This window comes from Triticum aestivum, chromosome 4D (assembly GCF_018294505.1).
Source record: "Triticum aestivum cultivar Chinese Spring chromosome 4D, IWGSC CS RefSeq v2.1, whole genome shotgun sequence".
Classification (NCBI taxonomy): Eukaryota; Viridiplantae; Streptophyta; class Magnoliopsida; order Poales; family Poaceae; genus Triticum; species Triticum aestivum.
The window spans coordinates 262,457,761-262,482,740 of record NC_057805.1 but is presented as its reverse complement, the minus strand read 5'-3'; the positions used below and the strand labels follow the sequence as shown (position 1 = coordinate 262,482,740).

General features: G+C 48.5%; 1 pseudogene; it reads left to right on the top strand.

The window, feature by feature from the left end:
• Window positions 1–136: 136 nt before the first annotated feature.
• LOC123096877 (uncharacterized) lies at window positions 137–5,838 on the top strand (annotated as a pseudogene).
• Window positions 5,839–24,980: the final 19,142 nt, after the last annotated feature.

Sequence of the window (24,980 nt, the reverse complement as noted above, 5' to 3'; positions counted from 1 at the left end):
CTTGGTAGACGCATGCCAGAAACTTTTGCACAAGTGCCAAGGGGTCTGGGTACCCAAACCGATACCCAAGGCGGACGATACGCATTCTTCCTTGCAGTCTGCGCACGCCTCTGCTCCTGCTCCCCCCACCGCTCCAATGGCGAACTATCCCATCAATGTTGTCCCCTACCTTCCGCCATGCATGACCATCGAGCTTGGTCCGGCTGATCGCAGGGTGCGTGCGGACATGGACGTCGGACCAATCCCTCTTTTGCGCCATGATTTCTTGGCCATTGCCGAGGCCAACCGATTCATCCCCTTTCATCAGAAGGCCGATCTGTGCAACATCATTGAAGGTTTGCTTCATGAATCACATTACTTCCCTTCTGAAGTATCGGATCATCCACTAGGCGTTGGTTTATTTGGGTTTGCTTCTTCTGTCATCCGTGATACAGTCGTGGGTACCACCTTTGAGCTTGACGAAAATGAAGTTGAGGAGCACACTGTTGTTTCATTTGTCCCTCATGATGCTGCCCTCAACATGCGCCTGACCACTTTTGGCCCGGAGGTGTGGATTCTTTATGTGGGTTTTCCTTATGATTATCAGACACAACATTATATGCACAAATCAGTTGATTCCTTTGGTGCTTTGGTTGATTGGAACAATCCTAGAAGAGATAGGAGGCTGGTGCTTGTTAAGGTCAGAGTCATTCATTTGCGCTTAGTGCCCAAAAGCCTGGTTGTTCGTCAGATAGGAGGAGCAAGGCAATGCTGGACTGTTGCTGTCACTATGCTGAGGAGTAACGACTAGAACGCTCACTTGCCTGAAGTTCCACCAGCTAGGGAGGATCCACCACCCCCTGATGTTATTCCTCATCCACTGCATGGGGAAGGTCTGAATGCTGAGCAGCTATATTAGCAGTAACTTCATAACTGGATGGCTCAGAATGTAGTGGCAGATGCTGCAGCCAATGAAGGAGAAAATGTGGTAGTTCATGAAGGTAATGACATTGATATCCACCCTGAGTGGGGTGTGTGGCTGCCTCCTCCTCCACAGGCACCTCCTGTACTCTATTATTTCCAACAATGGTTGGCTGGGGAGGGGTTACAGGTTGATCATGGCATTGTGCCACCACAGAATCTGCATGACAGCCAAGGGCTGCCTGGAATGACTCAATTTTTGTACCATCTAGTTCAGACTCCAGTGCAACCATTTCTGATTCCTATGTGCTAGTGCCTGTTAATCTCATGAACCAGTACTGGCCACAGGATGTTACTGGTGCTCCTTAAGTTAACCATGAGGTTTCTCCTTTGGTCAGTCCTTCAGTCAATGCTACTGGTGCTACTGGTGCTGCTTCAGTTAACCATGAGGTTTCTGCTTTGGTCAGTCCTGGGAACAACCCAATAGTTCAACCACTCAGCTCTGAATCTACTACTCTGCCAAACAATGTACTGGAACTATCCTGAATATATCTGCTGCTGGCCTGCACTTGGATATGTCTGCTCAAGGAGAGTTCATACCTGTTATGGTCATTATGGACTGCATTCCCATGATCAGGTTAAACACTTACCTTGCTGCTGCTATCAAGCCCATTGTGGCTTCTTTTGGACCTTGGAGAGATCACTATGGCTTTCAGCAGGACTCAGTCACTTTTAAGCTTACAATCACTGAAAATGAAGGCCTTCTGTCAGTGGTTTCTGCCTCCAAAACCATTGCACATGCTTCTTCCTCTAATGTTATTATTGAAGAACTCTCTGAAGCTGTCAATTGGGAACTTAATCCACCTCCTACTGATGTTGTGGATGTGGCTGGTCAGGTTCATGTTTCTGAAGATGTTTTACCTGATCCAATGGACATGCAGCAGATGGTTTCAGTGGACCAAGTGCAGCAGCCTCCTACCTCAGTTTCAGACTATGCTGGTTCCTCCACTATCCTCACCCGCAAATGCAAGAGAGTGGTGCCTGAATGTGCTATTGCTCTGCGTCGAAGTGCACGCACCAACAAATACGATGGCTTCAAGGTCCATCAGGTTTCTGATAGTAAGATGAAAATATCTAAAGTTAAACCCAGGGTTGTGCCGACGGCACTCACTATCAGGGAGGTGAATGATGAGCAGATCCCGCCGCCTACACCTATCCGGGTCATCCAGCAGATTGGCACGGTGCTATGCGCGATCCCTACTGAAGAGCTCATTGACGAAGCTCTGCTGGCTTCACAGGAGGAGGAGCCCTCGGCCTCGACTTAATTTCTTCTTTGTAGATCTTTTACTTTATTTCCTCAATGCATCTTTTGGTGAACTGGAATGTCTTATGATGGAACGTACGTGGGTTAAATTCAAGGGACAAACAGTTAGCGCTATCCAACGCGATTACTTCTAGTGGTTGTGCGGTGGTATGTTTGCAAGAAACCAAGAAATCCTTGTTTGCTTTGTCTTTCATTAAATCTTGCTGCCCCCGCCACTTTGATCAATTTGCGTTTGTACCTTCTCGTGGGGCATCTGGGGGCATTACCACCATTTGGAACATCACTATTTTCTCTGCTGATGTGCTCTTCTCCGAAGATTTTGCACTGGTCACACGCTTCAAATCAACTCAATCGGCACAAAGTTGGACATTGGTTAATGTATATGGACCATGTCAAGGCGAGCAGAGGGATCAGTTCATCCATTGGTTGGGCTCTCTTAATATTCCTTCTAATGAAGATTGGCTCTTTGTGGGTGGTTTTAACTTTATACGTGCACCAGACAATCGTAATAAACCTGGAGGAAGCATTAATGACATGAATACATTTAATGATTTCATTCGCTCTCAAAGCCTCATTGAATTGCCTATCAAGGGGTGTTCTTTCACTTGGAGCAATATGCAGCTTAACCCTCTTCTTGAACAACTGGATTGGTTTTTTACGAGCACAAATTGGACCACTTCTTACCCCAAAACTTTGGTTAAACCACTTGGTAAGCCCGTCTCCGATCATATTCCCTGTGTGGTTACTATTGAAACAAATATCCAAAGATTGAAATTGTTCCGCTTTGAATCCTTCTGGGTCCAACACCCGGGCTTTATGCAAATTGTTGAATCTTCTTGGACCAAACAGTGCACTCCACAAATACTGCCACTATTCTGTGCCGCAAATTCAAAACGCTGCAACGTGATCTTAAACATTGGAGCAAAGGCATATCTAAACTCTCTGTGGCCATTGAGAACTCAAACAAAGCCCTTTGTGAGATTGATGAGCTCGAAAATAAACGGACTTTATCTGTACCTGAAGCTAATTTTCGAAGAATTCTCAAGGCGCACATTCTAAGATTACTAAGGTATCAACAAGCTTATTGGAAAAAGCGTTGTACCATTAGATGCGTACAGTTCGGGGATGAACCATCAAAATTATTCCAGGCCTGGGCCTCTGAAAGGTATAGGAGGAACAATATTGCCTCTCTAACAACTTCAGACGACACTTTGGTGGAGGATCATGCGGCAAAAGAATCTATAATCTTTCAACGTTCAAAGAAAGGATGGGATCGTCACGGCCGTGCAATATCAAATTCAACCTCTCTTGAATAATCAAGAAATGTGATGGACTTGATGATCTGACCATTCCCTTTACGCATGAGGAGATCAACAAAGTTGTTAGAGAAATGCCCGCTGACAGAGCCCCAGAGCCCCTGGTCCGGACGGCTTCAATGGTTTATTCTTAAAATGGTGCTGGCCAATCATCAAGGAAGACTTTTATAACTTGTGCAGTCAATTCCAAAATGGGGAGCTTAATTTGGAAAGTATTAATGATGGTTTCATCACGCTTATCCCCAGAGTTGGCTCTCTAGAGTCTATCAATGACTATAGACCGATCAAGCTTCTCAATTGTTGCCTCAAAGTGGTCACAATTTTTTTGGCTAATAGACTCCAAAAAATCATCCTCAAAATCGTGCACAGGAACCAATATGGATTTCTCAAAGGACGGACTATACAAGATTGTCTTGCATGGGCTTATGAGTACATATATCAATGCCAATCATCCAAAAAAGAAATCATGCTTCTAAAATTAGATTTTGCAAAAGCTTTTGACACGATCGAGCATGAGGCAATGATTGAAATTATAAAAAGCATGGGATTCAATGATAAATGGCTAGGCTGGATTCGGTGCATCTTCTCCTTAGGCAAATCTTCGGTCCTTCTTAATGGCACTCCTGGACGTCAATTTCATTGCAAATGCGGGGTGAGACAGGGGGATCCTCTCTCCCCCCTCATTTTTGTTCTAGCGGCCGACCTCTTGCAAGAGGCTATAAATGATGCTTTTGCACGCAATTTGATCCAGCTTCCGTTCCCATCCTCGCGCCAAAATGATTATCCTGTAATTCAATACGCCGACTACACCATCTTGGTAGTGCCTGCATGCAACCAACAGGCTACAACTATCAGGGATATATTAAATGACTATGCAACGCCCATTGGGTTGAGAATAAACTTTCATAAATCAACTCTAATCCCAATGAACTGTGACCCGACAAAGACTCAGGAAATAGCCAATATATTTGGACGCGCCATAGGCAAGTTACCGTTTACCTATCTGGGCCTTCCACTTGGCACTACCCGACCAACGGTCATTGAGCTCATGCCGCTCGTTCGCTCTGTTGAAAGAAGATTAACAGCCACTCTTAATATGACATCCTACGGCGGAAAGCTATCACTGCTCAATTCGGTAATTACCTCTTTGATCATATTTGCTCTATGTACACTCAGATTGCCAACCAAGATCATTGAACTTCTGGATAAGATCAGACGGAAATGCTTGTGGACTAAAAAAACTTAACAAGGAGATAACTGCAATTCCCTACCCTCCTAGAACATGGTATGCCAACCTAAGGAATGTGGAGCGCTAGGTGTGATTGATCTAAGAACACAAGGAGATGCCCTCTTACTCAAATACCTACACAAATTCTATAATGGCTGGGACGTGCCCTAGGTTCTGCTCATTTGGGAAACATATTAGTCAAACCACATACCACATGCTTCGGACACGTGTGACTCCTTTTGGTGGCGGGATGTCGCAAAGTTAATGCCCATTTACAAAGGAATGTTCTGTTCTGGAAAGACTCATGGACCGACAACATAATTGCTGACAAATACCCTCGAGCATTCTCTTACACCATCAATGACGACATCTCTGTCAAAGATTTCTTGTCCATCACGACACACCGCGAGGCATTCCACCTACCACTCTTGGAACAAGCGCACGCTGAAATTCGTCAACTTCAATCTGACTTGGCCACGACTGTCTTATCCGATGAGCAGGATGTTTGGTCATATGCGTGGGGATCAGCACAATTCATGGTGCACAAGTACTACACATTCTACTTCAGAGATATTAGGGCGCATGAGGCCTTTGGATGGATTTGGAAATCAATATCCACCATGAAAATTAAGGTTTTCGGTTGGCTGTTATTGTCAGATTGCCTCAACACTAGGAATATGCTTAAACAGCGACATTACAACATTGGTGAGGATCACAACTGTATTCTTTCTGGGTTACAAATTGAGGAAACCTTGGAGCACTTGTTCTTTGAGTGTCACTTCAGCTCTGATTGCTGGACCAGCCTTGGTCTTTCCTGGCCACAAGGAAATTCACGTCTACAGAATGCTACCTTGGCCAAAAAAAATTGGTATCGACCTCTTTTTATGGAGATGTTCTTACTTGCAGCATGGAGTTTATGGAAGGAACGCAATAATAAACCTTTTAGAGGGATTGTACCAACAAAAAATTCTTGGGTGGACAGATTTAAGAAGGATTTCTCTCTCCTTACCTATAGGGTCAAGGAAAAGCATAAACATCTCATCCCTATCATTCTTTCCTCAGTAGCCTAGCAACCCTCCCACCCCCCCCCCCCGAAAATGGGGGGTTGACATATGTAAAGATACCATGTAATCTGTACATCATCATATTAATACAATCATAATAGTAGGAGGTTCTCCTACTGTTCAAGGTTCAAAAAAACAGGCACGTTGTCCTTTATAACCTGATCATGCTAAAAAATACCAAGCTCATATTAATGTTGAGTGGTGCAATAAAACGCATGTTATTAGGTATCTTTATAAGTATGTTACAAAGAGCCCTGATTTCTCAAAAACTCTGTTTGAAAGCATTAAAAACAAAAATGGTGGTGAGGTCGATGAGATTATGGAATATAGAGGATGCCGCTATATATGTGATAAAGATGGTTGTTGGAGAATATATGTCTTTGATATACACAGTAAAATGCCTTCTGTTGAAAGACTGCCAATTCATCTACTGAATAAACACATTGTGCATTTCAACGTAAAAGCAAATCTAAAGTCGGTTGTTGATAACGCATGGCTGCAGAAAACAATGTTGACAAAGTTTTTTATAGATAACAAATCTCATTCGAGTGCTAGATCTCTTACTTATTGCGACTTGCCAACCAAATGGACTTGGCTACCAGATAGGAAACAGTGGATTCCTAAGACCTCAAGTAATAGGATTAGTAGGATTTATTATGTGCATCCTACAACTAGAGAGCTTTACTATCTTAGAATTCTATTAATGGTTGTTAAAGGTGCAATGTCTTATGCTGATATTAGGACCTACAATGGCATTGTATATGAAACCTTCAAAGAAGCATGTGCTTCTAGAGGTTTACTTGGAGATGATCTTGAATGGTATAGTGCGTTTAATGAGGCCTTACCCTGGGGTATGGGGGATCAGCTGTGTAGGCTTTTTGTTACAATACTTGTCCATTGTGGAGTTAATGATGAAAATGCTTTTTTTGAAAAGTACTCGTTGAGCTTGGCTGAGCATATTGAGTACAATATAAAGCATTCCTATCATGATGATTATCATGTTGTGCCTCCTGATGAGTTGAGAGACATGTTGCGTGATACATTGACTGTTCTGTTTGCTAAAATGGATCTAATATTCTAGACCACAATCTACCATTAAAAATTGTTGTCGGAGTAAATGACCACGGGTAGCCTCATCTGCTCCCCATGGTATTTCAAGACATCGGGGCCGGATGCAACCCTCGAGCCTTAAAGACAAAGAGCCGCCTTCTTAGGGTCGGTTGGTCCGAGCGACCGGCTGCTAGAAGGCGGCAGAGCCCAGAGGGAGGCCATGAGGTGGGCCGACTCCTAGCAGGCGGCCTCTAGGGAGGCCGGCTCCTAGCAGGCAGCCCCTCACTCCCTTGAAGTTAGCACCTCATTACAACGACAAGACGGGCGTGACTACAGTGCAGCCTGCCACCGCTGAATCCAGGGTAGAACGTGGCCACAGCGCAGCGTACTAGCCGGGCATCCCTCGCCTAGTGGAGCACTGTCGTCATGCAGCCCATGACATCATCCATGGCAGAGGAAGCCATGCTCCCACAACGGGCTGTCGGTACGGCCCGCAGGCGGCGGGCCCTACCTGTCCGTGATAAGCCAGAAGGCGGCGAGCCCTGACCAGTCGGCACAGGGGGAGGCCGACTCCCAGCAGGCGGCCCTCCCCCTCCCTCGGAGTCTATGCGCCATTAACAAGAAGAGACGGGGAATGGCTACAGTGAACGCCCACCAGGCGGCGGGACTATAGCCATGCTCTCCCCGACATAGCACACATCATCAGTGGCATGGCCACCGTATTAAGCAGCCGGCAGGACCGGCAAGTGGCGGGCACGGCCTGTCGGCCAAGTACAAGACTGTCGGTGGGACCCACCAGGCGGCGGGCCCCAGCGGCCAGTGGAGAAGCCGGCAACCAGAGACACTGACAGCCGGGTCCTACACTCGGCCGGATTACCATTGTACCCCTAGGGGTAGGCCTATATAAACCCCCCCAGGCCACCCATGCAAAGGGTTCAGGACTTCAGCACACACACAGCCCACATAGAGAGAGTGAAGTAAGGGCTAACCTTGTTCTTCTTCCTCCTCTAGCCAAAACAGCTCAAGGATCAAGTTTGTAGCTACCCTTGTTGATTTAGTGATTATGCGGAGACCCCGCATAGCAGGACTAGGGGTGTTATCTCCTAGGAGAGCCCCAAACCTGGGTAAGATGCGTCGGCGTACATGTTTACGCCTCATCCCGTACCAGCGATGTACTTTTGTCCCCCATCATGATAAGCCATCCCTTGGCATATGTCGCAGGAAACCCACGACATTTGGCGCCCACCTTGGGGCTAAGGGCACCGTCATCCGGAGATCTGTTCTGGACGGGAACCCTTTTCCTTCCTAGCGAGCGCAGCCAGCCCGGCACGCCCGATGGCGTTTGCGCCGACGCACTACATGGCACAGAAGTCGCCTGCGCGGCGAGCACCCTCGCCGATCTCGTCGGCGGGATCCACCTCTCTGACGAGCCCGCGCCCGACGTGGGAGTAGCCAACTCCGAGAGCAGCCTCGTCGACCTCCTTGGCAAGCTCCACATCGCCAACGGAGAACAATGAGGATAATTCTTCTGTGCAGCAATGAGGATAATCCTCAGATCACGGAGCTAGTCCGCATCATTGATACTAACATCTTTCAACTTATTTTTCTCTAGGAACATATCTAAATATAAACGGGGAACTACATCGCGAGCTATTAATCTACAACATAGATATGCAAATACTATCAGGACTAAGTTCATGATAAATTTAAGTTCAGTTAATCATATTACTTAAGAACTCCCACTTAGATAGACATCCCTCTAGTCATCTAAATGACCACGTGATCCATATCAACTAAACCATGTCCGATCATCATGTGAGATGGAGTACTTTTCAATGGTGAATATCACTATGTTTATAATATTTACTATATGATTCACGCTCGACCTTTCGGTCTCAGTGTTCCGAGGCCATATCTGCATATGCTAGGCTCGTCAAGTTTAACCCGAGTATTCTGCGTGTGCAAAACTGGCTTGCACCCATCGTATGTGAACGTAGAGCTTATCACACCCAATCATCACATGGTGTCTCGGCATGACTAACTATCGCAACGATGCATACTCAGGGAGAACACTTATACCTTCAAATTTAGTGAGAGATCATCTTATAATGCTACCGCCATACAAAGCAAAATAAGATGCATAAAAGATAAAAATCACATGCAATCAAAATATGTGACTTGATATGGCCATCATCATCTTGTGCCTTTGATCTCTATCTCCAAAGTACCGTCATGATCTCCATCGTCACCGGCATGACACCATGATCTCCATCATCTTGATCTTTATCAATGTGTCGTCACATGGTCGTCTCGCCAACTATTGCGTTTGCAACTATTGCTATCGCATAGCGATAAAGTAAAGCAATTATATGGCACTTGCATCTTTTGCAATAAAGAGACAACCATAAGGCTCCTGCCAGTTGCCGATAACTTTAACAAAACATGATCATCTCATACAACAATTTATATATCATCATGTCTTGACCATATCACATCACACCAAGCCCTACAAAAACAAGTTAGACATCCTCTACTTTGTTATTGCAAATTTTATGTGGCTGCTACGGGCTTAGCAAGAATTGTTCTTACCTACGCATCAAAACCACAACGATTTTTTGTCAAGTGTGCTGTTTTAATCTTCAACAAGGACCGGGTGTAGTCACACTCGATTCAACTATAGTTGGAGAAACAGACACCCACTAGCCACCTATGTGTGAAGCACATCGGTAGAACCAGTCTCATGAACGCGGTCATGTAATGTCGGTCTGGGCCGCTTCAACCAATAACACCGAATCAAAGTATGACATGCTTGTAAGAAGTATGACTATTATCGCCCACAACTCTTTGTGTTCTACTCGTGCATATAACATCTACGCATAGACCTAGCACGGATGCCACTGTTGGGGAACGTAGTATTTCAATTTTTTTGCCTACGATCACGCAAGATCTATCTACGAGAAGCATAGCAATGAGCGGGGAGAGTGTGTCCACGTACCCAAGTAGACCGAAAGTGGAAGTGTTTTATCAACGCGATTGATGTAGTCATACGTCTTCACGATCCGACCGATCTTAGCACCGAACGTACGGCACCTCGGCGATCTGCACACGTTCAGCTCGGTGACGTCCCTTGAACTCTTCATCCAGTTGAGGCCGAGGGAGAGTTCCGTTAGCACGACGGTGTGGTGACGGTGACGATGAAGTTACCGGCGCAGTGCTTCGCCTAAGCACTACGACAATATGACCGAGGTGTGTAACTGTGGAAGGGGGCACCACACACAGCTAATAAAAATCTTGGGGTGCCTTTGGGGTGCTCCCCTCCCCCGTATATAAAGGAGGGAGGGAGGAGGCGGCCTGCCTAGGGGGCGCGCCAAGCATAGGGAGTCCTACTAGGACTCCTAAGTCCTAGTAGGATTCCCTTTCCTATTCGGAGTAGGAGAGAAGGAAAGAGAGGGAGAGGGAGAAGGAAAAGGGGGGGCACCCCTTGTCCAATTCGGTTTGGGCAGGGGGGAGGCGTGCGCAACCTCTTGGCCCTTCTCCCCTCTCTCCACTAAAGCCCAATAAGGCCCATAAATTCTCCCGGTGAATTCCCGTAACTCCCCGGTACTCCGAAAAATACCCGAATCACTTGGAACCTTTCCGATGTCCGAATATAGCCTACCAATATATGAATCTTTACCTCTCGACCATTTCGAGACTCCTCTTCATGTCCGTCATCTCATCTGGGACTCAGAACAAACTTCGGTCATCAAATCACATAACTCGTAATACAAATCATCATCGAACGTTAAGCGTGCGGACCCTACGGGTTCGAGAACTATGTAGACATGACCGAGACACATCTCCGATCAATAACCAATAGCGGAACTTGGATGCTCATATTGGCTCCTACATAATCTACGGAGATCTTTATCGGTCAAACCGCATAACAACATACGTTGTTCCCTTTGTCATCGGTATGTTACTTGCCCGAGATACGCTCGTCGGTATCATCATACCTAGTTCAGTCTCGTTACCGGCAAGTCTCTTTACTCGTTCTATAATGCATCATCCCACAACTAAGTCATTAGTCAAATTTCTTGCAAGGCTTATAGTGATGTGCATTACCGAGAGGGCCCAAAGATACCTCTCCGATACACGGAGTGACAAATCCTAATCTCAATCTATGCCAACCCAACGAACACCTTTGGAGACACCTGTAGAGCATCTTTATAATCACCCAGTTACGTTGTGACGTTTGATAGCACACAAGGTGTTCCTCTAGTATTCGGGAGTTGCATAATCTCATAGTTAGAGGAACATGTATAAGTCATGAAGAAAGCAATAGCAATAAAACTCAACGGTCATAATGCTAAGCTAACGGATGGGTCTTGTCCATCACATCATTCTCTAATGATGTGATCCCATTCATCAAATAACAAGACATGTCTATGGCTAGGAAACTTAACCATCTTTGATTAACGAGCTAGTCTAGTAGAGGCATACTAGGGACACTCTGTTTGTCTATGTATTCACACATGTACTAAGATTCCGGTTAATACAATTCTAGCATGAATAATAAAAATTTATCAAGATATAAGGAAATATAAATAACAACTTTTATTATTGCCTCTTGGGCATATTTCCTTCAGACGTGCCCCCGTGAGAGAGAAAAGATGGAGTGCTTACTCCGTCTCTCGGCCAAATCAGTGGTCCGCTTGGCCAGCTCCTGGACCTGGGAGTTGAAGGCGGCCGCATGGATGTTGTGGTAATCCTACAACGAAGACAACAGAAGAAAAGAAAAAAGTCAGCACTCGGAACATACCTTTAAGTTCCGAGCCGCCTGCTCAGCAGGCGGCCCGGAACTCGGGGGCTACACCCAGTGGGTGCGCTGGCGCGCCCCCACAGAAGACTACAAGAATAAAAAAACAAAGCACAAGGAACATACCCGGATGGGTGTTCGCGTCGCCAGGAACGCCTTCATGTACTGCTGGAGGGCGGCTCATTGGGCCTGGAACTGGGCCTGAACGTCCTGCGTGGCTCTGTTGAAAACACCCGTCCTGCCCCCAAGAGTCCACTCCGGAGGAGCAGCGCTGGTGGCCTCGGCATCAGGAGGCGATGAGCGGGCGGCCCTAGTCTCTAGCGGCCGTGGCGTTGAGCTTGCTTACCCCGCACAACGGTGCACCGGAGTACGGACCACGGGAGTCGAGCCCACCACCAACTCGCCACCGACTGGCGGCACTTGCGGTGCGTCAGGCCGACCGGTCTGGGCGTCGACAGTCGGCGTGGGCACTTCTTCCCCCAAGACGATGGGGTCGCCCCCTCCCCTCTCCAGGACCGGCTGGTCGTCGCCGACTTCTCCAGTCGGCGCCTGGCTCTCCGGCGCTGGTGGCACGGCGCGCAGCAGGATGATGAGTTGTGGAGCCCGGCTGCGGGCCGCTTCCGCCTCCTGCCCCTTGGCGGCCGCGTCCGCCTACTCCTTGTCCATGGTGTCGGCTTGAACCTTGGTCGCCGCATCGGCCTCCGCCTGTGCCGCATTGGCCGCGTCCGCCTTCTCCCGCTCCTCGCGCGCTGTCGGTGTCAAAACCGGCAGATCGCGGGTAGGGGGTCCCAAGCTGTGTGTTATGGATCGATGGGTTACAGGAGATAGGGGACATGATGTTTACCCAGGTTCGGGCCCTCTTAATGGAGGTAATACCCTACTTCATGCTTGATTGATCTTGATGAATATAGAGATTACAAGAGTTGATCTACCCCGAGATCATATATTGTGGTCTAAACCCTAGGGGTATGATGATTAATGTCATAATGATCTATCGACTAGCCTGGCCTTGGCTTATATAATGTACCAGAGGCCTAGGATAACAAGAGTCCTAGCCAAATACGTTGTTGGTGAGGAGTCCTCGTCTTGATCACCAAGTCTTGCAGAATACTCCTTGTATGCGGCATGGGCTACCCGAAGTGGCCCATGAGTGAACCGCCATGGGGGTCCTCGGCCCGATCCACCTAGTCGGGAGATGATGTGGTGAGTACCCCCTAGTCCAGGACACCGTTAGTAGCCCCCTGAACCGGTCTTCAAGTTTGGGACGCTCCTCGATCCTTCCGAACTGTTCTTCATCTTTGGTCGTCGGTCTTGAAAACTGGTTTAACAAATCTTCTTATCTTCGATCTTGAGGATCGCCGAAGTAAACCCGAAGAGTTACATGTCGGGTATCCGAGGAGCCCCTTTAAGTTATCGGCTTTTATCAATGCCTTGTTATTTTTACGCCCACCTCGGGTTTGAAGTTGTTTCCGGGCGACGGTGTCCTCTTGCATCCGAGCTCCAACGCTGGACTGCATTCGAGGTATCTTTTGCAGCCGAGCACCAACGCCGGACCGCTTCTGAGCTCCAACACCGGAATGTATCCAAGCTCCAACGCCGTACTATGTCCAAGCTCCAACGCCGGACAGTATCCGAGCTCCAACGCGGGACTATATCTGAGGTGTCATAGATCACGTTGGTTCAAAAAATTTGAAGGAGTTTAGCTGAGCTTAATGTCGGAAATGCCCTCTATGGAGCCAGCCACTTGCATCCTAGCTATATCCGGAAATGCTTTCGAGGTGGTTCACCACCTCGGTCATAGGCTGATTGTTTGCAGATTTTATTTCCGATCCGTGTAAATTTATTTGCCATCAATATGTATAACTGGTAGCCCTCAAGGTGTGTGTCGGTCTAAAACCCGAGATGCACCTAAAGGAAAACATGAAACCGCTGATCCTAGTAGCCCCTGAGACTCAGGTCGATGCGCGAAATCGGCCTGAGGATCAACTCCTAGCTCGGCAGCATACGTAGGAATAGAAACACAGTGTAATATATTAGAGATAATAGTGATCCGCGAACGGGCCCTTGAGAGAGGGTCTTGAGAAGTTGCCGTAATATATTAGCTTGATGCCAGATAGGTCTAGATGGTACCTGTTGTTGTCCGAAGACGTGTTTGCCTATAGTTCGGTCAAGCCGAACACTAAGCACTTTGAATTTTCTGCATTGAACAGGCAATGCAATAGCCCCCGAGACACTGGTCGGGTGGCAACACCAGATCAGGGGATCGATGTCCCTTTAATATTTGTAAATAATAAGCCCGAAGCCCAGTAGCCCCCGAGCCTTAATGCGGGCACGGGTGGCCGAATTAAGGATCGATATCCATAGTAAAATCACAAATTATGGGTAATGACTCTATGTATCCAAGTACTTTACGTCATTAATGCTCGGATCCGCATTGTACAAATCTTTGTTGCCGACCATCGGCTTCAACCTCTTCAGCCAGTAGCCGAGAAGTGTTTTCCTACTGAATAAAGCCATTATTAGGGCAAAGATTTATGGAAAACAAGGCAATCCGGCCATACGGTTTTATAAACAAAGGTAGACGGAGAGATATGTTATATTACGTTTTAACGTAAGAAACATATTCCAAAGAAAATAGTCCCACTATTGGTTCCTTTCTTTGGGTCGTCATGCTTATCATGATCATGAAACCTCACCTCTGATCAATGTGGGAGGAAAATATTGAGGATTTATTTTGCGGAAAGTTCTCGAACTCTATGGTATTAATGAACCAAAATTTTCACTTCCGTGCCGACCAATGTGATATTTTTAGATTGCTAGCTTTCGGCTTCACCCTGTCTGAGGTACTTACTCGGATGACCCGGTAGTAACAATCACAGAGGTGCTCCTTTTACCACCTAGCCGAACAATCGGAAACATAGGGGTAAGCACAGGAGCCAGGCAACCCAGCTTGGCCAAAATCTTAAGTCAAATTGATGCATATTTATGGCTTTATAATGGTGACTGCGGAAGGAGGCCCTCCTATATGAAATACAAACACCTATGATATGTTTATTTTGACTCCGTTGCGACCGTTTATCATTTGAAAGTGGCCCATCGTTGGCTTCCACCCCCTTGTAGATGCTACGCAGGGTGTTTTCGCAATAACAAAACAACCCTTAGCCAATGTCTCGGTGCCCGAAGGCGGTTGTGTTAGAGGAAACGAGGCAATCAGATATGCGAGCTTTATAACTTTCACTTAGTCATAGGAGCTTAAAGTTGGGAGGCCAGTTACTTGCCCCCAGTTAGTGTTCGGCGACAGTCAAGGTCAAGCCGTAAATACTTCGGCCAATGTTATGAATGGACTGTCATTAAACATGGGGTGACCTCTATCGATCTTATAATTTAACGCAGTCATCGGATCGCTGTCCAGTTTACACTTATTATGACAGTCAGTTTTCGGCTTTCTCCACTAAGGCACTTAACCATGCTAGCTGGAAGCATAATCGCAGTGGTTCTCCCTTTGCACACCTAGCCAAACAAAGCGGAATGTAGGAGGCAAGCACAGGAGTCGGGCAACCAAACAATTGACCAAAGACACAATTCAAAACCGATGCATATAAAGCAATACCCGAGAATGTTTTGTCGTATCTCTAAAGGTGTCCGGCATTGCACTGCGAGACTTATGACGGAAACACACAAATAGTTTAAAAGTGCCATAGGCTTAAAAACCAAAAGACTTATGCTGAAACTCCACGTCTGAACTAAATCAAGTCGATTGGTGCCAATCCGAAAATTGGTCTAAAAAAATTTGTGCTTCTGTCATGCCTTATCATGACACATCCGATCTCAAGACTGCAAGTGGGTCAATATCGGACCCAGGCTATCCGGCTAGTGACCACACACTCGAGTTGAGGAAGCAGTGATAGAAAAAGACTTTGCAACGAACAAGAAGAAAACACACTTATTATAAAACGGCTCATGTAAATTTAAGAGCCCCCCCCAGCTAACATGGTAAAGGGAGTTTCTTTTAACAAACAACTCACGTGAGCACGGTCGAACCGAACACATTAAAAATTTAAAACTTTGAGCATGAAAGTGACTTAGCTGGTTAATGTGCTCGGCATTGATGACACGGTCCGAGTTTACGGCAGGACGAGGTCCCAGCCCCTAAGCCGGTCCCGAGATGGAGGAGCGAAGAGCTCGGCAGTCTGAAGTGGCGACACAGCACGGCCAATGTGGCGAGGTGGAACCCCCTGTTTGTCCGAGGTGATGGAGCAGGCCGACGGTATGACGCCGAAGTTCCCAACGTGGGTTAATAAAGTGATGACGAAGCCCCTGATCCAGCCGAGGTGACAGCACTGCCCAATCCGGATCATTTACCTATGCACAGAAGATAGTGCAAGCTGGAGATAACAGTAATAAAAAAGGTTGCATGACTAATAATTCATGCAAAGTGAGTAATAAAAGAAATATGGCCCATGCGCCAAACACCCGACGAGGTAGGACCCTCTTGATGATGCCGAAATCCCCGAGGCAACCGAACATGTCGGTATGGCAATTCAATCAACAAGATGATCATGCTAGCCGATTTATGCCAATTGGGACGACGAGGTTGGCTTGCCGAAGTGACCGCGTGACGCAGTCGAAGTCGATCACCTACACACATAAAATATTGCGGTCCAAAAAGAATAATATAAATATATATAAAATTCATGCATAATTGCTTTTCGCAAAAATAATTTATTTAAAGAGATGTGGTCTCGTGCCGAAGTCAATGTCGATGCAGGGTGTCGGCGTGATGCGGTAAAGGCATGGCAAAGCCCGAATTCATAGGTCGGTCCGAGTTTCGGATGCGGCGTCAGCTGAACTATGTACGGAAACTGACCGAACCACCACGCGACCGTCGTTAATGCGGCCGCCATTTGATAGACCTGTGTACAGATTATGGGACAAACCAGAGTAATAATTCCGTGGGAAAAATAAACCCAAACAAGCAAAAATTGCTTGGATTAATAGCACCTGGTTTATTTGTTGTAGTAGTCCGAAGAAAGGTTACTCCCAAAAGTGGGACTCGATCCACACACCCATTGTCTGATGGGTGATGAAGCGACGGCATGGCGATGCTGGCAAAGATTGTCTCATCGAGGCAAAGCCCCCGGTCCAGCTAACGTAACGAAGCTGGTCGGCTGGTGACGCCGAAGTCTCTGCAGTAGGTTGATGAAGCTAACGGCGTGGGTTGCCAACACAGGGCAACATGCCAAGGAGATGACACAACTATGTCGACGGAGGTGGGACGACGAAGTTGGCACGCCGAGGTGACAGCGCGGCCTGGTCTGAACCAATCGCCTGCACACATAAAATAGTGCAAGCCAGAAATAATAACAATAATATGCTTACAAATTCTTCTACTTAATTAATTTAAGTGAAGTAAATAATTAAAGAAATATGGCCTGAATGCCGAGGTGATGGAGCAGGTCGGTATGGTGACGTTGCAGCCACCATGCCAGCCGAAGTATCGATGCTGGTCGGCCGGTGACTGCGAAGTCACCGGAGCATGTTGATGAAGAAATATCGGAGCCCTCGGTCCAGCCGAGGTGTCGAAGTAGGTCGGCGTGATGGACATCGGCTTGAAGAAGCAACAGTGCAGCCATGCCGATGCAGGTCGTAGCTCGTGACATGGTCAATGCCGGCTTGATGAAGTGACCATGCGACGATGCCGGTGTGCCCGCTCCGTGTAATCCGTGGGGTGGCGATGTTGGTGATGATTTATCCTTCGCGATGCCGAAATCTTGTTCAGCTCGCAGAGATGATGATCCGAAGAAGTTGAGCTCGGCTCAACAAAGCGACGACGTGTCTAGCGCAGGTCGGCAGCCGTGCAACAATATTGCCGGACAGGTTTGACACCAGCTTGATGGTGAAGAGTGCCTCAGAGAAGGCTTAAAATGTTATGGGCACATGTTTAAGAACAACGCGCAATACCCTAGAAGAAAATTCCTTTAAAAAGGTTGTCCAATACCCCGTTCATGAAGAAAAATGAATTCAGGTCAGATTCGTATTCGCGCAGAAAACAGATCCGAAAAGTGATGCACTAATCGGAAGGTTCCCGGAGTTTGGACGGTCGGATCGAGCTGAAATTTTGAGAGGTGGTAGATATAGGAATTCCGCAGCCGATTGACAGTTGGATCTTCCAAAGGACGTCCAAGCTAGATGTTGGACACCAGGCTCCAAACTCGTCCAGATTCCCGTCCAGATTCAACAGGGCTCTGGTATATCGGAGATCGGCGGAGATTGCTCCATCGGAACGCGACGAAATTTTACAGTGTTGTTGTAGACTCAATTCCGCACAATTCCACCAAAGGAATCGTCAAAACAATGATCGAGGAGGTGGTGGTAGCGGATACAAATTCACTGTTCGGGAAAACAGCATGATCGCCCAAGGGCAATGTTGACGTTGAGCCCCCGAGCTCCATGGATGATTCCTCCACGATCATGATAGAGATCAGAGTTGATGTTGATGAAGGCTCTCGTCTGAACATGATGATTGGAGGCATGGCACAGTCCTTGGTCAAGCCAAGGTGACCAGTCAAGCTGGCGACGAAGACGCCGACGTCGTAGGCGAGCCATTGATCTTTTGCCGATCACACAGTGGAACTCTCAATGAAAGCACCATTGTCGGTGTCAAAACCGGCAGCTCGGCTAGCGGGTCCCAAACTGTGTGTTATGGATCGATGGGTAACAGGAGACAGGGGACACGATGTTTACCCAGGTTCGGGCCCTCTTAATGGAGGTAATACCCTACTTCCTTCTTGATTGATCTTGATGAATATAGAGATTACAAGAGTTGATCTACCCCGAGATCATATGTTGTGGTCTAAACCCTAGGGGTATGATGATTAATGTAATAATGATCTATCGACTAGCCTGGCCTTAGCTTATATAATGTGCCAGAGGCCTAGGATAACAAGAGTCCTACTCGAATACCTTGGTGGAGAGGAGTCCTTGTCTTGATCACCAAGTCTTGTGGAATACTCCTTGTATGCGGCATGGACTGCCTGAGGTGGCCCATGAGTGAACCTCCATGGGGGTCCTCAGCCCGATCCACCTGGTCGGGAGACGATGTGGTGAGTACCCCCTAGTCTAGGACACCGTCACGTGCCTCCCGCGCGTTCCGCTCCGTCGCCTCCTGGAGGTTGGCAAGCGGGTCCACACGGCTGGGCTCTCCGGAGCCGTCCGGTGCCCCAATCACTGAGGCTGACGGGGCCCGCGAAAGAGAGAGCAGGGCCCTATGAAGACATGATGATGAGAAGCTGGTAAGAAGACTAGAAGAAAGAAGAAAAGCAAACGCAAAAAGAACAATGGAAAAATCAAAGTACTCACCCGGACGCCAACGGGAGCCGCTTCGGGGCCCTCTGGAATTGGGCCGCCTTCGCAGCGGCCTCCTGCCATTTGGTCATGCCGGCCGTGTTCTTGGCCTTCTTCGGCCGGCTGTCGAACAGCCCGCCTTTGGCCCGGCGCTTCGGTGCACCGCCTGGTGCAGTCGGCGCGGCTGAAGAGCTCGCGCCCGCCTTGCCGGTGCCGTGAGCGCGGCGCGGCTCGTTCTCCTCCTCATCATCGTTCGGCCAGTCCTCGACGCCACCTCCTGAGGAGCCACCTGCTCCACATCCACCTCCCGCGGCGTCGTCCACCTCCATGGCGGCGGCCCCCAAGTCGGGGTCATCCATGTCGCTTCTCGTTTGGTCCGGCATGTACACGTGGCCCGGCTCCAGAGCGTCGGTGGCCGACTGGGTAGAGAAGACCTGTATCATTGCCGAGTGATCAGACGGCAAAGCAAGAACTCGGACAAGTAAAGAAGAAAAAGAATTACAAGAGTCACCGCGGGCGGCGGGTGTGCACGGTCGTACGTCTGCTTGGCGAACTGCCAATCCTTCTCCGACAACTTGCAGTTGGAGATGTAGTTGACCAGCCGGGCCGCCTCCATGTCCGGCAGTTCCCATGTGCACATTCGGCACGGGTCCCGGTGCATGCTCATGATGCTGATGGGGGGCCGGGCTTGGTGGGGAAGCACTCGGCACACCACATAGGCGGCCAGAAGGTCCAAGCCCTTGAGGCCCTCTGACTCCGTCATCACCTTAAGTCAGGCGAGTAGTGGAGGAGGCGGCCGATAAGGAGCTCGGCTTATACTACCAGTTGCCGTGCGGCTCAGCAGGCGGGCCGGCTACGTAGGCCGACAAGTTGATGTAGTCCCTCATCGGATGAATTATCTTGATGTAGAAGTAGGACTTCTGCCACAGTTTGGCCGACTGAAGCAGAGAGACGGGCGGGAAGCGGCTCCCGGCACCCGGACACTGCACCGCCACGCAGGCTCCACACTGGGCCGCCGTGCCCTTGGTGGCGGTGCTGAGCTTGAGGTAGAAGCACTCTCCCTAGAGCTCGAGGGTGGGGAGAGTACCGAGATAACCTTCGCAGAGAGTGACGAAGGGGGCCAGCAGCACCACCGTGTTTGGTGTTAGGTGGTATGCCTGTACTCGATACAAGTTGAGGAAGGAGCGCAAGATGCCGCTCGCCGGAAGGCCTAAGCCGCGAAGGAAATGGGACCGAAAGATGGCGCGTTCGTCGTCCTCCGGCACCGGCGAGATTTCTGCCTCGGGGGGGGGGGGGACACGCACCTTCACGTTCGTCTCCCGGGGCAGCCGCAGTGTCTGATGAAGAAAGGAGAGGTGGTCCTCATGGACGATGGAACCGTCCCAGTCGCCGGCCCGTGCGGGCACCATGGGCTTGGGTGCTTGTCGGAGGCGCGGCGCAATGACGAACGGGCAAAACCGCGGCAGAGCAAGAAAGCCGCGGCAGGGAGAAGCCCGGCGATGGTGAGCTACGGCAGCGCTTCGGCAAGAGGAATAGGCGCTGCGGCAGCAGAGAAGAAAAGAGGAAGAATGGCGAAGGGAGAGGAGGGCGCGCGTGCGTCTACCACCCCCCTCCTCCCCCTACTTATAGCCCCAGGCGGCGGAGCCGAAGGAGCGAGAACGTGGGGTGTCGTGGGATTAACTATGCCCACTCCCCCACGATCCCACGATTACCACGCCCATAAAGGCGTGTATTAACTGCTGCAGAAGCCCAACCGCCCGCCTCGGCCACAACGGATCCGCGCGTGTGCCGAGGCCCTATAGTGGCGGGCCCCGGTCTGCGGCGACGTCCCGTCGCGCGCGTGGGCTGCCAGGCCGGCCTAGCCTGCTAGCGCCGCGTGGCAGGTGGGCAACGGGCAGCAAGTTTGACGTCTGGCTGGCCTGCCATCTGGCCCCCACCACGACGTTTCGAAATCACCAGGCGGCCTGCCTGGTCACGGCCGGCTCGTAGCAGTCGGCACTTCGGAAGACGGACGAAGCAAAACCACCAGACCACTCGGAGTAGGAAGTTGTTGAGGCTTCTCGTCTTTTCAGCCGCGGCGCCCGACAAGCTTCGCGGACTATTGTCCGAGTGAATGACCATGCGTATCCTCATCTGCTCCCCATGGTATTTCAAGACATCGAGGCCTGCTGCGCCCCTCGAGCCTCAAAGGCAAAGAGCCGCCTTCTTAGGGACGGCTGGTCCAAGCGGCCGGCTGCTAGAAGGCGGCACAGCCCAGAGGGCGGCCATGAGGTGGGCCAACTCCTAGCAGGCGGCCTCTAGTGAGGCCGGCTCCTAGCAGGCGGCCCCTCACTCCCTCGAAGTTAGCACCTCATTACAATGACGAGATGGGGCGTGACTATAGTGCAGCCTACCACCCCCAAATCCAGGGCAGAACGTGGCCATAGTGCTGCATACTAGGCAGGCATCCCTCGCCCGGCGGAGCACTGTCGCCTCGCAGCCCGTGACATCATCCATGGCAGAGGAAGCCATGCTCCCATGACGGGTTGTCGGTACGACCCACGGGCAGTGGGCCCTACCTGTCCATGAGAAGCCAGAAGGCGGCGAGCCCTGACCAGTCGGCACAGGAGGAGGCCGAATCCCAGCAGGTGGCCCTCCCCTTCCTCGGAGTCTGTGCGCCATTAACCAGAAGACACGAGGAATGGCTACAGTGAACGCCCACCATGCGGCGGGACTATAGCCATGGCAGGACCCGCAAGCGGCGGGTGTGGCCTGTCGGCCAAGTACAAGACAGTCGGCGGGACCCACCAGGCGGCGGGACCCAGCGGCCGGCGGAGAAGCCGACAACCAGAGACACTGACAGCCGGGTCCTACACCCGACTGGATTACCATTGTACCCCTGGGGGGTAGGCCTATATAAACCCCTGAGGCCACCCATTCAAAGGGTTCAGGACTTCAGCACACACACACCACATAGAGAGAGTGAAGTAAGGGCTAGCCTTGTTCTTCTTCCTCCTCTAGTCAAAACAGCTCAAGGAGCAAGCTTGTAGCTACCCTTGTTGATTTAGTGATCACGCGGAGAACCCGCAGAGTAGGACTAGGGTTGGTATCTCATAGGAGAGCCCCGAACCTGGGTAAGATGCGTCGGCGTACATGTTTACGTCTCATCCCGCTTCCAGGCACCGGCGAAGTACTATTGTCCCCCACCATGATAAGCCATCCCTTGGCATATGTCGCACGAAACCCCCGACAACCGTATACGATGATGACCTGCATGATAGTGACATGATAAATGATGAACTCTGTAGTGATCCAAAAGGTGAGCTTATAAAGGTAGAGGCCATGTATATAAAATTATATCTGGATCAGCTCCTAACTTACAAGAGTGTCATCGATAGGGTTGTATCTGTAAAGCCTAGCTTTTTCTTTATGTCTGGGTATGGTGGGACTGGGAAAACTTATCTTTGGAATGCTATAGTTGCTTATCTTAGAGGTAAAGAGAGGGTTGTTCTCACAGTTGCGTCTTCTAGGGTTGCAGCACTTATTTTACCTGGAGGTAGAACTGCTCCTTCTAGGTTTAAAATACCAATTTGTCTTGAAACTACTGGAACGTGTGATATAAAAAGATCTAGCAAATTAGCAGAGATGACCAATCAGCCTCACTGATAATTTGGGAAGAAGCCCTGATGACTCATCGTAGGTGCTTTGAGGCGCTGGATCATAGTTTGTATGCTGTTTTGTCTGCTGATGAGCCTTCCCTCGCTGAAATGCCTTTTGGAGGTAAGGTTGTGGTCTTGGGTGGAGACCTGAGGCAGATTTTACCGGTTATTGAGGGTGGGACTCGCTCGCAGGTTATTAATGCTGCTCTAACAAATTCACCTATGTGGCGCTTTATAGAGGTACTTCACCTTAAGATAAACATGTGTTTGGCTGTTCAAATATCAGATCCTATTTTACAGGCCGAGGTCGCTTCTTTTGCTAGCTGGATCTTAAGTATTGGTGATGGCACGACACCTTGTGTGGCTCGCCAAGGGGAATGTGAACCAAGATGGATAACTATTCCTGATGATATGTTGGTCCATTCTGAAGATAGTAGGATAGATGCTATTGTTCGTGCTGTTTATACAGACTTTGCTAAAAACTGTTTTAATCCAACATACTTATGCCAGAGAGCTATTAGTGACAACGAATGATGTAGCTCAGGAGGTTAATGATCATGTGCTGACCTTAATGCCTTCTGGTGGGATCTAATATTTAAGTTACGATTCTATAGGAAATGATGCGGATTCAATGCGTAACATGGACGTGTTTTATCCTGTTGAAAACCTGAATACAATTAAAGTTAACAATTTCCCACAGCATAGCCTGGTTTTGAAAAAAGGTGTCCCCATCATGCTGCTTAGAAATTTAAGCCAGGCTACTGGTCTTTGTAATGGTACCCGTCTTATTGTTTCTCATCTTGGTGAAAAGGTCAGAGAGGTTGTTATTATGTCTGGTTCGAATATTAAGATATTGCATACATTCCAAAGATTTGCCTCACTACCAAGGATTCGAAGTGACCATTTACTCGGCATCGTTGCGAATTTCCAGTTAGGGTTTCTTATGCCATGACCATCAACAAAAGCCAGGGACAGACTCTATCAGCTGTGCGATTATATCTGAAGAGCCATGTTTTCACTCATGGCCAATTTTATGTGGCGGTCTCGCGTGTCACTTCGAAGAAAAACTTGAAAATACTTTGAAAATGAAGATGGCACACTTGGATCTCAGACTAGAAACATTGTTTTCTCTGAGATTTTCTAGTCTCTACAATAGCATCTATGTTACATCTTATTTTGCGATCTGCTTTTGGTCTCACTATTTTTTACTCTTTCTTCATGCCTATGATCATAGTTAAATTTTTTTGTTAATAACCTTAGATTCCCCGTTATCTCAGCTAGTATTTATGTAGTGTATAGTTTTGCAAATTGCTTTTGGTATTCCTGTGGTCTGTTCTCTCTAAACCCCTTTCTTAATGTATTTGAGTTGTTTTGGTGCTTCTTCTTCCCTTGCTTTGGTTAGGTATGCTGTTATATTACCATGCTCTGTGCAACGCTCATCTCTTCCTGTCTAAATATAGTTGTCTTTGTAGATGGAGTATAAGCCGCTTTCCGAGATACACAGCCAGAGTAGGAAGTGGGTTGTTTCTGTCCTTGTTTCTCGCCTATGTTTTTATCGTGGAGGAACTGACAATGGACCCATCAAACACATGGAACTGATTGTTCTTAATAGTCAGGTATGTCCTGCACATAACCGATTAGATGCCATGTATCCATGTTCAAACCAGAATGGTTTTATAGTTGTTGCTTTTGGTAAAAGGGAAACCATATGTATGTCCAAATACCTCCCCAGGCAGCAGAGCATCTGCAACATGAACTGGAGGAAGGAAAGGTCTACAAGATGATTAAGTTTATCTGCAATGACTCGAAGCCCACTTTCAGGGCCGTTGACAGCCGCTGCATGATCCAATTTACTAGATTCAGTGAAGCCGTACTGCGCCCTGGCCTGGAGGCAGACTACCCATTCTGTACCTACAATTTGGTTCCATTCCAGGACATCCAAGACCATCTGGACCACCTATTCATTTCCTTGGTTAGTTGTCATGTTGTGTGCCTAAGCATTTAAACCATGTTCTTCTGAATTTTTCATGTCCTCATGCTTTTGTGGGTTCTTTGATTTTGAAGATGTCATTGGAAGGATGACTGTTGTTTCTGATGTGATTCCCATCCAGTCAATGCACTAGCCAGAACCATCAAACACAAGAACGATAATCCTTACTGAGTTACAGTGAGAGTTGTTGTTTTTTACTTTACTTAAACCCATTTAAAATGCCAGTCCTTTGTTAATTTGCTAAGCTGTGCATACTATGAAACCTATAGGGGATAGGAAGTAAAGCTGGTCCTCTGGGGTAATCAAGCTGTTGAGTTTGAAGAAGAGG